The following is a 14,621-nucleotide window of genomic DNA, read 5'->3' as shown; positions in this document are numbered from 1 at the left end:
TAAACAAAAGCACACTTTAGCACTTTCTAGAAATAATGTGACCTCATATAGGAACTGTAAAGATGTTTACATCCTTTGATCCCATAATTCCATTCCCAGAAAGTTAAACTAAGAAAATAATTCAATAGAAGCAAAAAGTTATGTGCTTGTCAATGTTAACTGGAGTTTTGTCATATAACAAAAACAAAACTATAAAGAAGTTTTATTGCACAATTGGCAAATAAGCTAGCTATGTTATGTAGCCTTAAAAATTAAAATTACAAATATCATATAAAAACACAAAAATATCACAACACAACATAGTACTTAACAAATAATAGCAATAATGAAAATATGCATACATTGAACAAGGGCATGATATTAGGTTGTCAGAAAAGTCATGACGTATTTTTTCTATGTTTTTCGTTGCAAAATGCTTCATGACTTTTCCGACAACCCAATAGTATTTCAAAAATAAATTACGCCTAGGTTGATGGGATTATGTGTGTTTTGTTCCTTTAAAAATTTCTTTACTGACAATGAACAAAATCTTAATTAAAAAAATTTAAATTAGATGAAAAAAAGACATAAATCTTTGTGATCTTGTATTAGGCAACATGTTCTTAGATATGACACCAAAAGTGTAATCAATAAAAGAAAAAATAGATAAAATAGACATTATCAAAACTAAAAGCTTTGTGCTATGAAAAGACAACCCAAAGAACAGGAGAAAATTTTTGCAAATCATATAATAGGAAATTTGTATCTAGAAAATATAAGGAACACTTACAACTTAGTAATAAAAGGACAAATAACCTGATTAAAAAATGGCCAAAGGGTCTGAATAGACATTTCTCTGAAGATATACAAATGAACAATAAGCACATGAAGAGATGCTCAACATTGTTATGCACTAAAGGAATGTAAATCAAACCCACAATAAGATACCAATTCATACCCACTAAGACTACTAAGAGTGATAACCACAAGTATTGGTAAAAAGGTAGAGAAACTGTAAACTTGATTAACTGTAAAGGGTACAGCTACTTTAGAAAACAGTCTAGCAGTTCCTCAGAAGGTTAAACAGCTTTATCATGTGATCCAGCAATTCTACTCCTAGGTATATACCCCAAAGAAACGAAAATTTATGCCCACACAAAAACCTGTATATGAATAGTCATAGCTGTATTATTCATAACAGCCAAAGAATAGAAACACCCCAAATATCTACCAACTCCTGAATGGATAAATAAAATGTGGCATATCCATATAATAGAATATTATTTGGTAATAAATGAAGTGCTGATACATGATACAATATGGATTAACCTTGAAAACATGATACTAAGTGAAAGAAGCCATCCACAAAAGACCACATATTGTATGATTCAATTCCATTTATATAAAATGTCCAGAAATCTATAGAGACAGAAAGTAGATTAGTGGTTTCCTAGGATTGGGGAGGTCAGGGAAAATGGGGTGTCCCAGTTAACAATCTTTCTTTTTGGGATGATGCAATGTTCTAAATTTGACTGTGGTGATGACTGCACAACTCTGTGAATATACTAACAACAACTGAACTCTACACTGTAAGTAGGTGAATTGTATGGTATATGAATTTTATTTCAATAAAGCTGTATAAAAAAGAAAAAGTTTTGGATGAGAAATTAGAATAACAACAAAGGAGAGAAAATATTATAATTTATCTTACTCTTGATTTTTCAAGAGTGAGAACGCTTCCTCTAGAAAAGATGTATGAAAACATTGAAATATGACTAATTCTTGGGCTTAAATGAAAACAGAGGTATAATGTCTGACATTTGCTATTTTTATGTACTATCATATTGTACTTTGTTAAAACAAATACACAGTAAGAACACTATTTTAGCAGTATCAGGATGTTCTCTTTATAAGCCTACTTTTATATTTTTGGCTGACAGGTCACACTCTTAACTACTTTGCTATTACAGATATAACAAAATTATCTGATCAAGTAATGCTATTCATTAAAAAAATTAATAAACTGTCATTTGTGATTTAGCATTTACATATATTAATCACATTTGAACATACAAATAATGCTAGATATTCTTAATAAAATTCACTGTTTCTCAAATTTGCTTATAGTTTTGAAAAGCTTTTATTTTTTACTGAATGGGAGTGGTGGTGGGCTGACAATCTGGCTTCCCCAATACAAAGCTGGGACTCCAAAAGCCCACACAATCAGCAGGAGGGTATACTAGGAACAACACTCCTTTCCCCCGTCCCCAATTAGGGGACTGCAAGGAAAATTATCTTCAAAATAGGAGTGGTGAATGGAAAATTTTTAATATCTGTCCTAAAATTTTATAACTATAAACTGACTCTCATGTGGATTTTATTGCCCACAGTCACATTTCCAGGGTGCTCAGAAAAACATCACACTAAGAAATGTGTTTAATGTGATCTCATGCCAAAACTGTGTCAGGTACTCAAACAGAAAAAAAATCATATCTATAAAGGAAAGAAACTTATACTTAGATCATCAGAAACTCCCACTGATACAGTGACAAGAAACAAGTTCATAGTCAAAGATAACAAAATATAAGAGTTGAAATAAGGTACTATGAGGGGCAGGAATAAACTTAAAATATAGAATTACAGGACATGGAAAATACAATGCTTAGTGAAAAGAAATTGAAAACATGGATGAAGTGAAGGAGATCATAAAAAAAAGACAGCAGTTTGGAAAAAGAACTAAAGAGAACGTCTAGATATAAAAAGTACAAAAATTAAAAGAAAAAAAGATGTACAGTTAACTCCTCAACAGTAATAATGAAAGCCAGTAGACAATGGAATAACTTTAACGAACTTAAATATAACTATCAGTATCTTTCAAAAATGAAGATATTTCCAGACAAACAAAAACTCAGTATTTGTGATGAACAGAACCCAACATAAAGAAAATTCTAAAGAAAGTACTTCAAATGGAAGGACAGTGATCCAACTGAAGATCAGAGACAGGAAAAGAGCACAAAAGTGGTAATAGGTTAGTAATGGGTTCATCTCTATACACATGGCATAAAATAATAAAAATGTTTTGTGGAGTTCAAAAAGAAAACAAGATATAATTAAAATACATTACAATAATAGCAAATAAGCTGGGCGAAAAGCGATTAAAGTTAAACGTGTTCTGAGGTCTTTGTATTAATCAGGAAGAAGGTAAAAAAAACACTGATTAATTTTAGGCTTTGATAATTTAACTATGATTGGGAAAATTTCTAGGGTCACTACTAAAATAACAGACTTTATAATATTCAAATTAGTAGAGATGGAAACATGGTTGGAAAATAACATAATAATAAAAAGTGGTGGAATATAGCCAAAGCAGTATTATGAGGGAAATTTATAGATTAAGAATGTATATTTAGAAAAGTGGAAAATCAAATATATAAATGCTTATTAAAAGAAAAAAAACAAACTAGAAAAAGAACAGCAAATCAAACCCTCAAAGCTGAAAGAAAATAGAACAGAAATCAATGATATATAAAATATACACACACAAAAATAATAGAATCCAAAAGTTGTTTCTTTAAGAACAATACATATAACCTCGGGACATGGAGTAGAGTGCGGGAACGGATTCAATGGAATTGTAATAGATAAGCATGATATCAGGGGTGGGATGGCAATAGATGGGGGGAGGGGGGTTGTTACTTTGTGAGGGTGAAAAGGTTAACTATTGCATTGTTTTGTACACCTGAAACTAACAATAATAAAAAAAAAAGAACACTATTGACAGACCCTTGGCAATATCAAGTGCGCGCACGCACACACACACACACACACACACACACACACACTCGCTCCCCCCAATACCAGAAATGAAAATGGGCACATCTTGTAGATCCTACAGATATAATGATATAAGGATATTATGAGCAACTTTATGCCAAGAGACAATTTAAATGAAATACACAAGTTTTTTTAAGAAACACAAATTAAATTGAGGACGAGGCATTTAAATATATATATATATATAGACGAAAAGTCTGCGTCACCGATCCACAATGTGTTAACAAAAATGACACAAGAAAAATGAAAAACTGAATAATTCTGTATTATTAAAGAAACAACATACCTCAAAATCTTTCCTACATAGAAAAATTGGCATCTTAAGCCTTTACTACAAGAGTTCACCTCAAAAATTTCAGTTGAGTGGCGCGATGGTTAAGAACTGGCTTGGGACGCCAGAGGGCCCCGGTTCGGATCCCTCATATGAGGGCCAGTGACACTGCCCTCCACAGCTAAGATGCTGAACAACAGCTCAACCTGGAGCTGGGCTGCCGTGAGTCGCCGGCAATGGTGTGGGCTGCAGCCCCTGTGGCAGTGGGTTGCCATGGGCTACCGTGTGTAGCCAGCGGCCAGCGTGAGCGGCCAGCCCACGGTGAGCAGCCGTCCAGAGGCCGGCAACTGGTCTGCCTCGCCAGGGAAGAGCGCGGTGATGGTGCCAACTTGGGCCAGTGAAGCGACGTCCTCCACAACTAGACTGAAGAACAGGGCGACGGCAGCTTGTCCGTCCCCCTTCCCCCAATTCCCCAGCACTGTTCCCATCCCCCCAATTTCCCAATAAAAATCTTAAAAAAAAAAATTTCAGTTAAATTATTAGAAACAAAAAACAGATATGTTGAAATAAAAGAGGAAATTAAAATAATAAATAACAAGAAATTATCAGAGAACTTCAAAAAGCCAACTTTTAGATTTGGATTTGGCATAGGCAGGTTTGAAAAAGAAACAAAAGGAATTTCTAGAAATAAAAAATATAAAAACAAAAATAAAATACTTGATGGATAGGTTAAATAGCTGTTGTACACTGGAAAAGAAGGTAAGCTGAAGAAATTTCAAAGACTTCAGTGCAAACAAAGATATAGAGTATAAGGAAGAGATAGAAAGACGGAAAACAGATTAAAATCTAACAACCAACCACTGGAGCTCCACAAAATAAGAAAACATAAGGGGGAAGAAGAGGGATGATGATGCCAATATCTGAAGATATAATAGCTGAAAATTTCCCCAAACTGAGGGACACAAATCCTCAATTCAGAAAGCCCCAAAAAATAAGAAAGCCAAACTTAGGCACATCATAATAAAACAAAACATCAAAGTCAAAAAGAAAATTTTACAAGCAGTCAGAGACGGGGAAAAAAAAGACATTGCATATACAGAAATGACAAAAGGTTGAGAAATTTCTTAACAGCAACAAATAAACCAGAAATAATAACTATCATTCATAGATGAGGACAGTCATTTTCAATTAGACAAAATGCAGAACCACATCTAACTAAAGTAAAAACTTCTAGTGTCTTCTGCTTCCATCCAAGATGAAGTAACAAAGAATCAGATTTACTCTTCCACCTGAACCAACCAAAAAACAAACAAACAAAAAAACCCTGACAAAATAGATACTGGGTGAAAAAAAAAAACTTAACAGAAGCTGTGCCTAAGGTTATTTTGGTCATGTTTAACTTATTTATTAACTCATTTCTAATGAGTGAACAGCTTTACAAAAGAAAATTGTTTTAAAGTATCTTAATGTTACTACTTTTATAAATTTTTATTGAATGATTACCATGTGTGAGGATACAAAAGGTGAAGCACAGACCCTACTCACTCTTTAAGAGTACAATCTATTAAGAAACATATATAGGAGCTTTAATACAAAACAATCCATTAATGCAGGAACCAATATAATGTATGCAAATGAGCATGAAAAATGAAAGAAAGACATTTATTGATATTTTCTAGCATGAATAATATATGATATTGTATTTTAGGAAAACCAACCATGCATATTAAGTGTTCAGTCAAGCTTCTTATCTAGCTGCCAACAAAAGAATTTATTCTGGTTAGTCAAAGCAGAAAAGGAATTTATTTAAAGATTAATAGGGAGCTTACATAAACTCTGTTAAGGATCAGACAGCCAAACTTTTAGAAGATAGGAAAATCTGAATCCCAATCACACGTTGGGAGCCTCTCCAGGAAAAACTACCACCACTACTTGGCACCTCTAGGAGTACTACTTGATACTAGGAGCCTAGAAAAACCAGAAGCTCCCACTACTTGTGTCAAAACATTCACTCCCCTGCCCAAGACTGCCACCTCATGTAGCTCCCATGCAATTTCAAGTGTGAAGAGTATGACAGGACACATGCCTCTACTTTAGTTGTGTGTGGGTATAAAAATATAAATTTTCTGGCACCTACTTTAGGAAGTCAGACTTAATAATATGGGAAATTACCAAAATGTAGGGAAGATGTTAAAAAATACTAAGTGGTCACAAATAATGAATGTCTACTTCATTAAGTCACTTTGTTATTTAATGTTATGGAGAATTTGAAAATAAATCACTTAATCATAAGTAATAGCTTCATTTTACAAAAATGTAGAAAACATTTTTGTTTTAATTCCAGTGATTTCCAAATCAATAAAATACCAATAAGTTTATACAAATATATGAAACAAGAGTATAAAAAACATACACACTTTCTGGTATCCAGTTTTGCAAAGAAGAATGAACAGATCCAATAATTTTAATGCAGCTAAAATAGACTTTAATGATTAAAACTGCTACCTAATAATGTCATATTCCAGATTAACAGAAATTTACTTGATGAGCTAACGTTCAATTTTAACCAATTTTATTGTTTAAATTATCTAAAATTTATTATATACTTTCCTGCTTATTAAACAAGGTATATAAAATATAACTTAATCTTTCCTTAATGGCTCAAAATCACCATTATAAACAGAATGCAGTAGTCCTGAGTACCTCAAAGACTATTTCAGCAATTATAAATTAAATAGCCCTTTTATTCAGTTATCCCAGAACTTTGACTTGTAGGTTTGCTGTCTCCTAATCAACGGTGCTTCTGCATACCTCGGCTTCAAGATCACTTGCTGTCCTATCAGCATTTACCTGAAGATGGCCAGACTACCAAGCCATGCTCAATATTTATTCAACATGTATCATCTGTCATCTCCTTTGCATTGGTTTCCAATGCTGTCCAAGTAAATATAGTAATAGAGGAATGCCAGGATTTCAGATTTTTACCATCTGATATAAACCATTATTTTTTATGGCATATACTGTACAAGAAGGGAAACTATCTACTGTATAAAAGTTAAAATACAATTCCTTTAACTGGAATTGATCACAAATCAGAGACCTGTTAGACTTAAAAAGATTAAAAAAATAATAATAATTTACTTTTAATATGTATTAGAATTGTTCAGCTTGCTGGCCAATGTGAATTTAAGTATAAAAGTTGTTTTAAAATACTTGGGTTGGAAACTTTATCTTCTCACCTCTTATGCCAAAGGTTTTAGTTAAAAAAAAAAAAAAGCCTATGCCCACAGTAATCAATCGTATGATCTTTGCACCCTTCCCTGTCTTTCAACATGACCTTTCCTTATGATGATTTCAAAGTCCCTTGCTAGACCTAATTTTACACTATCAATAATCTCTGCTAGCCTCTGACTAACTCTTGACAAAATATTAGATCGACAGAATTGACAGGCTGATAGGATTTCAGGTATCACGATACAGGAGGGTAATTGGACAGAGGGAGTCTTTGTTTAGCAGTACCATATATCATACCACATGTTGCTGCTTAAATATCACATTTTCCTTCTGAAGACTCAAAAAAAATCTTGGAATAGGCTCAAAAGACATTTAAAACACTCTGCCTGTCTGTCGCACATTACAAATTTTAATACTTCTTGTAATTTTCAATTATAAAAGAAAAGCATGCTTAGTTTAGAAAATCTAGAAAACATAGGTTAAAAGTCCCACCATTCTTGATGATTTTACATGTGTTTTTATGTGAACTCTAAATTTGTATGCACATAAAGTTAACCTTTTATGTGGCACTGAAGACAGGAAAAGCAAGCCACTGTAGCTAGGATAACAGAAATGAAGGAAAGAAAGATAATGAGGTTAGAGAGGTAAGATGAGGCCAAAAAATGAAAGCAGGGTCTTATAAATTATACTTAGCCACTAAAGTTTTTGTGTGTGCAGCTGACCCATGAACAACACAGGTCTGAACTGCATGGGTCCACTTACATGCAAATTTTTTTTCAATAAGCATACGAGAAAAATTTTTGGAGATTTTCTTACTACTGTGCAGCTCATATTGATTACACTAGGCTACCATAAAGCAATCATATTGCTGCTTCTTCATTATCAATGCATAAATCATTACACCAGTAAATAAATGAGTTTCCTTTTCATTTTTTATATCCAATATTAGTAATATACAGTGTTTTACATCATATAAGACAATTTTAATGTAGGTACTGATAGACAATTCATCTTATAAACAGATGATATAATTTACAGTATCAGTACACTACAGTACAGTACTGTAAATGTATTTTCTCTTATGATTTTCTTTTCTCTAGCTTACTTTATTGTAAGAATACAGTATATAATGCATATAACATACAAAATATGTGTTAATCAACCGTTTATGTTATTGTCAAGGCTGTGGTCAACAGTAGGCTATTAGTAAAGTTTTGGGGGAGTCAAAAGTTATATGTGGATTTTCGACTGTGTGGAGAGTCAGCACTCCTAACTCCTGTTGTCCAAGGGTCAACTGTACTTGCTTTGTCTTGGGTATATGGTAGGTAATGGAATAGATAAGTGGCATGATCAAATTGACATCTGGAAAAGTTCATTCTAGCTTTAATGTGAAAAACAGACTGGAATGAGGCAAGCATAGACATTTAAATCAATTAAGAGAACAGCAGTCTACATGAGAGATGAACGAACTGGATGGAGGCAGAGAAGATAGAAGGAAGTGGGCAGATTCAGGAGAGATTTAGGAAAGAAAATTGTCAAGATGTGGAGATGAATTTGATTTATATGTGAGAAAAACTAAAGTGCCATGGATGAATCCCAGGTTTCTAAACTGCATAATCCAATAGACAATGGAGCCACTCACCAATAAAGCGAGCATGAGAGCAGGATCAAGTTTTAGGAGGACAGATCAGCCTTTCATAGTTTTTTTTGGATATAATCAATTTGAAGATATCTATACCACATATCTTTGGTTTGCCTCCAGATCTATGCTCTACCCTTCACTGTATAGTTTATCTGTATCAACAAACAACCTTACTCACTAGCTTCTTGTGAGTTCAGTCAAGGAGCCCTGGCAGGTGAACAGAGAAATTAGGGTAAAGTATTTATTCCACTGGCTCCCTCTCTGTGAGGTTGAATTGGGTTGTGTCCTTCAAAAGAAGGTATCATTTCAATACAGTCTCTTCTTTATAACTTTCTCCTGGGTACCAGTAACTACTCCCTCTTACTTGTCCTGGTTAACAGCCTTATCTCTTAATGTCCCGCTGTATCTCAACCCCTTTGGAAATAAACTCTCTTTGGATTATCCTAATTAGAATGCATCACATGTTTCCTGACAGATAAGAGACACTGACACTGACAGATAACACAGAGAACAAGTTAAGTAGGCAATTAGATCTGAAACTTAGAGAAGTATGGGCAAAAGACATGGATCTATGAGTCTATCACATATAGGTGGAATGTGCACGGATGAAATCACTTATGAAGAAAAGTATAGCATGAGAAAAGGAGAGGCTCTTGGACAAAAATTTGAGATGTGGCAACATGTGGGCAGTTAAGAACCAGATAAAAGTAAAATACTGGACAATGATGACATCTAAGATTGAGAAAGAGTGACTGAAGTTAAAACATTTGAAAATCTATGTGTTGTTGGGAAGGAGATACATTAAGTTTATTCTTTAAGTTAAGGATACATAAGATATTTTACTGATATACTTTATTACTTTATATAGAACCAATATGATGGTAACTACTTTATCAATATAACCTCAACTTTATCAATACAATGACAACTTCAAGATCACATTATTGTGATCAACATTCTCTAAACCATTAATGAACTTGCCATGACCATATGATTAAAAGCACACTGAATACATGCACACACAGATATATACGAGGTTGGACAATTAAGTTTGCGAACTCATCCGAGCAAAAGAGCTACATACTTTATTGCTGAATATCACTACAGTCACCTTTGAAGTACTCCCCTTGGGAAGCTATGCAACCAACACCAGCACCTAGTCCATCCTTCAAGGCAATTCTGGAACTCTTTTTCTGAAATGGCCATCTGAGCTGTCATCGTATTACCCTTGATGTCCTGAATGTCATCAAAATGTCTTCCTTTCAATATTTCCTTTATCTTTGGGTAAAGAAAGAAGTCATGGGGGGCCAGATCAGGTGAGTAGGGAGGGTGTTCCAACACAGTTATTTGTTTACTGGCTAAACACTCCCTCACACACAGTGCCATGTGACCTGGTATATTGTTGTGATGCAAGAGCCATGAATTGTTGGCGAAAAGTTCAGGTTGTCTTTTTCACACAGTCTTTTCAGCACTTCCAAAAAGTAAACTTGGTTAACTGTTTGTCCAATTGGTACAAATTCATAATGAATAATCCCTCTGATATCAAAAAAGGTTAGCAACATCATTGCAATAAGTTCGCCAACCTAATTGTCAGACCTCGTATTATAGAAATGTACACTTGAAACCTATATAATTTTACTAACCATTGTCACCCCAATAAATTTAATAAAATATATATGGAACAAATTTTTGTATACACTAAATATCAAACAGTACAGAACTGTGATCCTCAAAAAGCGAACAAATAAGGTGATCCCTGTAATCACCTGGTTTTCTGACTAAAAGCAATTTCCACACTACAAGAGCAGGGAAAGAGAACCCCAACAGTCCAGTGGAGTTGAGTTGAGGAGATGGAAATCTGCACCAAGGCAGGATGAGGCATCTGGAAGTCATAAGATAATACTAAAAAGAAGGAATCTGTGCAGAAAAAAGCTTCAGAAATCTACACAAGGGTCCCCTTGAGACTTTGCTGCATACTAGTTCGTGACTGCATAGAGTAAAACTTGATAAAGTTTGACAAGAATGACCAGGAAATTGTAAACTCAGAGAGCTTATACACAATGGGGAGTCTAGGTGGGGTGGATAGTCCTCAGTCATCACTTGGGGGCATTCAGTGGAGACCCCAAAGAAGTCATACCTTAACAGTAGTGTTGAACTGGAGTAAAGGCTATTCTAGATCCACCCTAGGACAGCTTAAAACGTGGACTTGATAGGATTATCAAATTGATCCACAGGGAACTTAACTCCCTGCAAGAACAAAGCCCAATCCCTTTTACTCAACAAGGTAACATTCACAATGTCCAATTCCCAATTAAAAAAACAAAAAACAAACAAAAAACACTGGACATTCGAAGAAGCAGAAAAATGTAGCTTACACCAGGAAAAATATCAGTCAATAGGAAGACCTAGAAAAGACTAGGAGCTAGTAAATAAAAGACATTAAAACATAAACATAATGATGAGAAAAAAATAATTTAAAAAAGTGCTAAATGTAACTTACAGAGTTGAAAAAATACATCATCTGAAATAAAAAGGTTCCTGGATTAGACACTGCAGAAGAAAAGAATAGTAAACTTGAAAAGTTACCACAGAGAGGAAGACTGAAAGCCTATAGCATAGATCAGAGAAGCAAAATGAACCCCGAGCAAGATAATCAACACACACATACATAAACTCAATCCCACACCAAAGGCACGTTACAATCAAATTGCTGAAAACCAGTAATAAAGATAAAATCTTAAAAGCAGTCAGAGAAATAAGATAAAATTATGACTGGAGGAATAAAGATAAAGAGAACAGAAGACTTCCCTTCAAAAACTATGTATGAAAGTGCTGACAGGAAAAAAGAAAAAACAAAAACCTGTCAACCTAGAATTATTTGCCTTCAAAACCAAAACCTATCAACCTAGAATCATTCTCCTTCAAAACGTAAGGCAAAACAAAAACTTTTTCAGACCAAAAAACAAAAGCTCAGAATTCATCACCGGCCGACCTACATTAGAATTCTACAAGAATTTCTTTAGGCAGTAGATAAATGACACCAGACAGCATTATGGATTAATACAAAGGAAGGTAGAAAATGTCGGGAAGGGTACATGTATGGATAAATATAAAATACTTTTCCCCCTCAATCTTAAATTTCTTCAAAAGATAACTATTTAAAACATACACAATAACAGTGTATTGGGGTTTATAACACACGTAGAAGCAAAATGTATGACAACAGCAAAATGGATGGGAAAGGTAAATATAAGTATATCATAAAGTGGTACAATAATGAAGTTAACTGTGATAAGTTAAGCACATCTTGTAAACCCTAGAGAAGCCACTAAAAAAAAAAAAAATCAAACAGAAGCCAGCAGAGTGGCTCAGTTGGTTAGGAGCACGGGCTCTGGGCAGCAGGGTTGCCGGTTTGATTTCCACATGGGCCGGTGGGCTGCGCCTGAGCTGAGCTGCCGCTGAGCTGCCAGCGGGTGGCAGGATGATTCAGCTGGTGGGGCACATGCTCCTGACAACAAGGTTGCTGGTTCAACTCCCGCATAGGATGGTAGGCTGCACCCACCCGTAACTAAGAATGAACATGGTACCTTGAGCTGGCTGTGCCCTCCACAGCTGGAATTGAAGGACAACAACTTGGCTGTTCCCTTTCCCCAATTCCCCAATTAAAAAAATCTTTAAAAAAAAAAAATTCAGCTGGCCGAGTGGCGCATTGGTTAAGAGCTGGCTTGGGACGCCAGAGGATCCCGGTTCAGATCCCACATATGAGGGCCAGTGACACTGCCCTCTACAGCTATGATGCTGAACAAAAGCTCAACCTGGAGCTGGGTTGCCCTGAGTCGCCAGTGATGGCATAGGCTGTAGCCCCTGCTGCAGTTGCCATGGGCTACCGTGTGTAGCCAGCAGCCAGCGTGAGTGGCCAGCAGCTGCCGTGAGCAGCCATCCAGAAGCTGGCGACTGATCTGCCTTACCCCGGAAGAGCACAATGATGGTGCCAACTTGGGCCAGTGAAGCAACGTCCTCCACAACTAGACTGAAGAACAAAAGGACAGCAACTTGTCTGTTCCCCTTCCCCCAATTCCCCAATAAAAATCTTTAAAAAAAAAAAAAATTTTTTTTTCAAACAATGAATAATTCAATAGTGAAAATAAAATGCAATATTAAAAAATGTTAGAAATATTATCAGGAATAAAAAAGGACAGTCATAATAAGAAAGAAGTCAATCCATCAAAACAAAAAACAAAAAACCCTAAGAATCATAAATATGTATGCATCCAATATCAGAGTTTCACACTACATAAAGCAAAATCTTTCAAACTCAAGAGTAGAAAATAGACATTTTTTTGATTTTCACTATACTAAAATCAATTGTATTTGTATATATTAAAAATTATAAACTGATTTTAAAAGTAATTTAGAATTGCATCAAAAACATGAAATATGTAGGGATAAAGTAAACTAATATGTGGAAAATGTGTACACTGAAAACTACAAAATACTGCTGAGAGAAATTAAACAATTATCTTGAAATTAACTGATAACTTCCACACAATCTCAATCAAAACTCCTCAGGCTTTTGGTTTTTATTTTTGTAAAAATGAACAATATGATTCTAAAGTCACACAGAAATACAAACATTCAAGTATAGGCCAACAATTTTGGAAAAAACAAAAACAGAAACCAAAACACAAAGTTGAAAGATTCATATTATCAAATTTCAAGGCTTACTATAAAGCTATAGTAATCAAGTCAATATATAGTATTAGCATAAAGACTGACCCATAGATAAATGGAACAGAAGTCCAGAAAGACCCACAAATATTTATTCAACTGATTTTCAACAAAGATACAAAAGTAATACAGTAATGAAAAAATAGTTTTTCTCAACAAATGATACTGGAACTGACTATCCATACAGAAGAAAAATAAACTTTTATCCTTACTTTGAACCACACGAAAAAACTAATTTCAAATGAATTATAGACCTAACCATTACACAAAAACCAACAAAAAAAAAATTAGAAAGTTTTGTGGAAATAAAAAGGAAAAAAAAAATCTTCATAACCTTGAGTAAATTAAGATTTCTTAGGTCACAGAAAGCCCAAAACATTAAAAAAAAAAAAATCAAACTCTAAGTTAATATTTTCTCTTCCTCAAAAAAGCACGGAAAATGAAAAGGCAGGCCATGGACTGGAAGAAAACATCTGCAGTGCATATACCTACATAACAAAGAACTTCCGTCCAGAGTATATAAAAGAATTGTTAAAATTCAATAATAAAATGCATGGGAATGATAAAGTCAGGATAGTGGTTTCTTCTAGGGACAGAGGAAAAAATACAGGGAATCTTGATTATATATGCTTAGCTTCTTTAAAAATTGCTGGGTAGTGAGTACTTGGGCCTTTATTATAATTTTATTTATTCTTTGATCCATACTCAAAAGACTTAAAAAAGAAAAAGTAAACACTATACAGAAAGAGGACTCAGGGCTGGCCGAGTGGCGCATTGGTTAAGAGCTGGCTTGGGATGCCAGAGGGCCCCGGTTTGGATCCCACATATGAGGGCCAGTGACACTGCCCTCTAAAGCTAACATGCTGAACAACAGCTCAACCTGGAGCTGGGCTGCTGTGAGTCGCTGGCGAACGTGTAGGCTGCAGCCCCTGT

At 34.7% G+C, this 14,621-nt stretch overlaps 1 protein-coding gene across 7 annotated transcripts in view; it reads right to left on the bottom strand.

Moving 5' to 3' along the window:
• BRD10 (bromodomain containing 10) overlaps nt 1-14,621 on the bottom strand; it is a 109,567-nt gene that overhangs the window by 64,472 nt on the left and 30,474 nt on the right. The gene's annotated exons all lie outside the window — the stretch shown is intronic.

Source organism: Hipposideros armiger, unplaced genomic scaffold (assembly GCF_001890085.2).
Source record: "Hipposideros armiger isolate ML-2016 unplaced genomic scaffold, ASM189008v1 scaffold_429, whole genome shotgun sequence".
Taxonomy (NCBI): domain Eukaryota; kingdom Metazoa; phylum Chordata; class Mammalia; order Chiroptera; family Hipposideridae; genus Hipposideros; species Hipposideros armiger.
The sequence above is the reverse complement of the archived record's forward strand: the minus strand, read 5'-3'. Positions and strand labels throughout refer to the sequence as shown.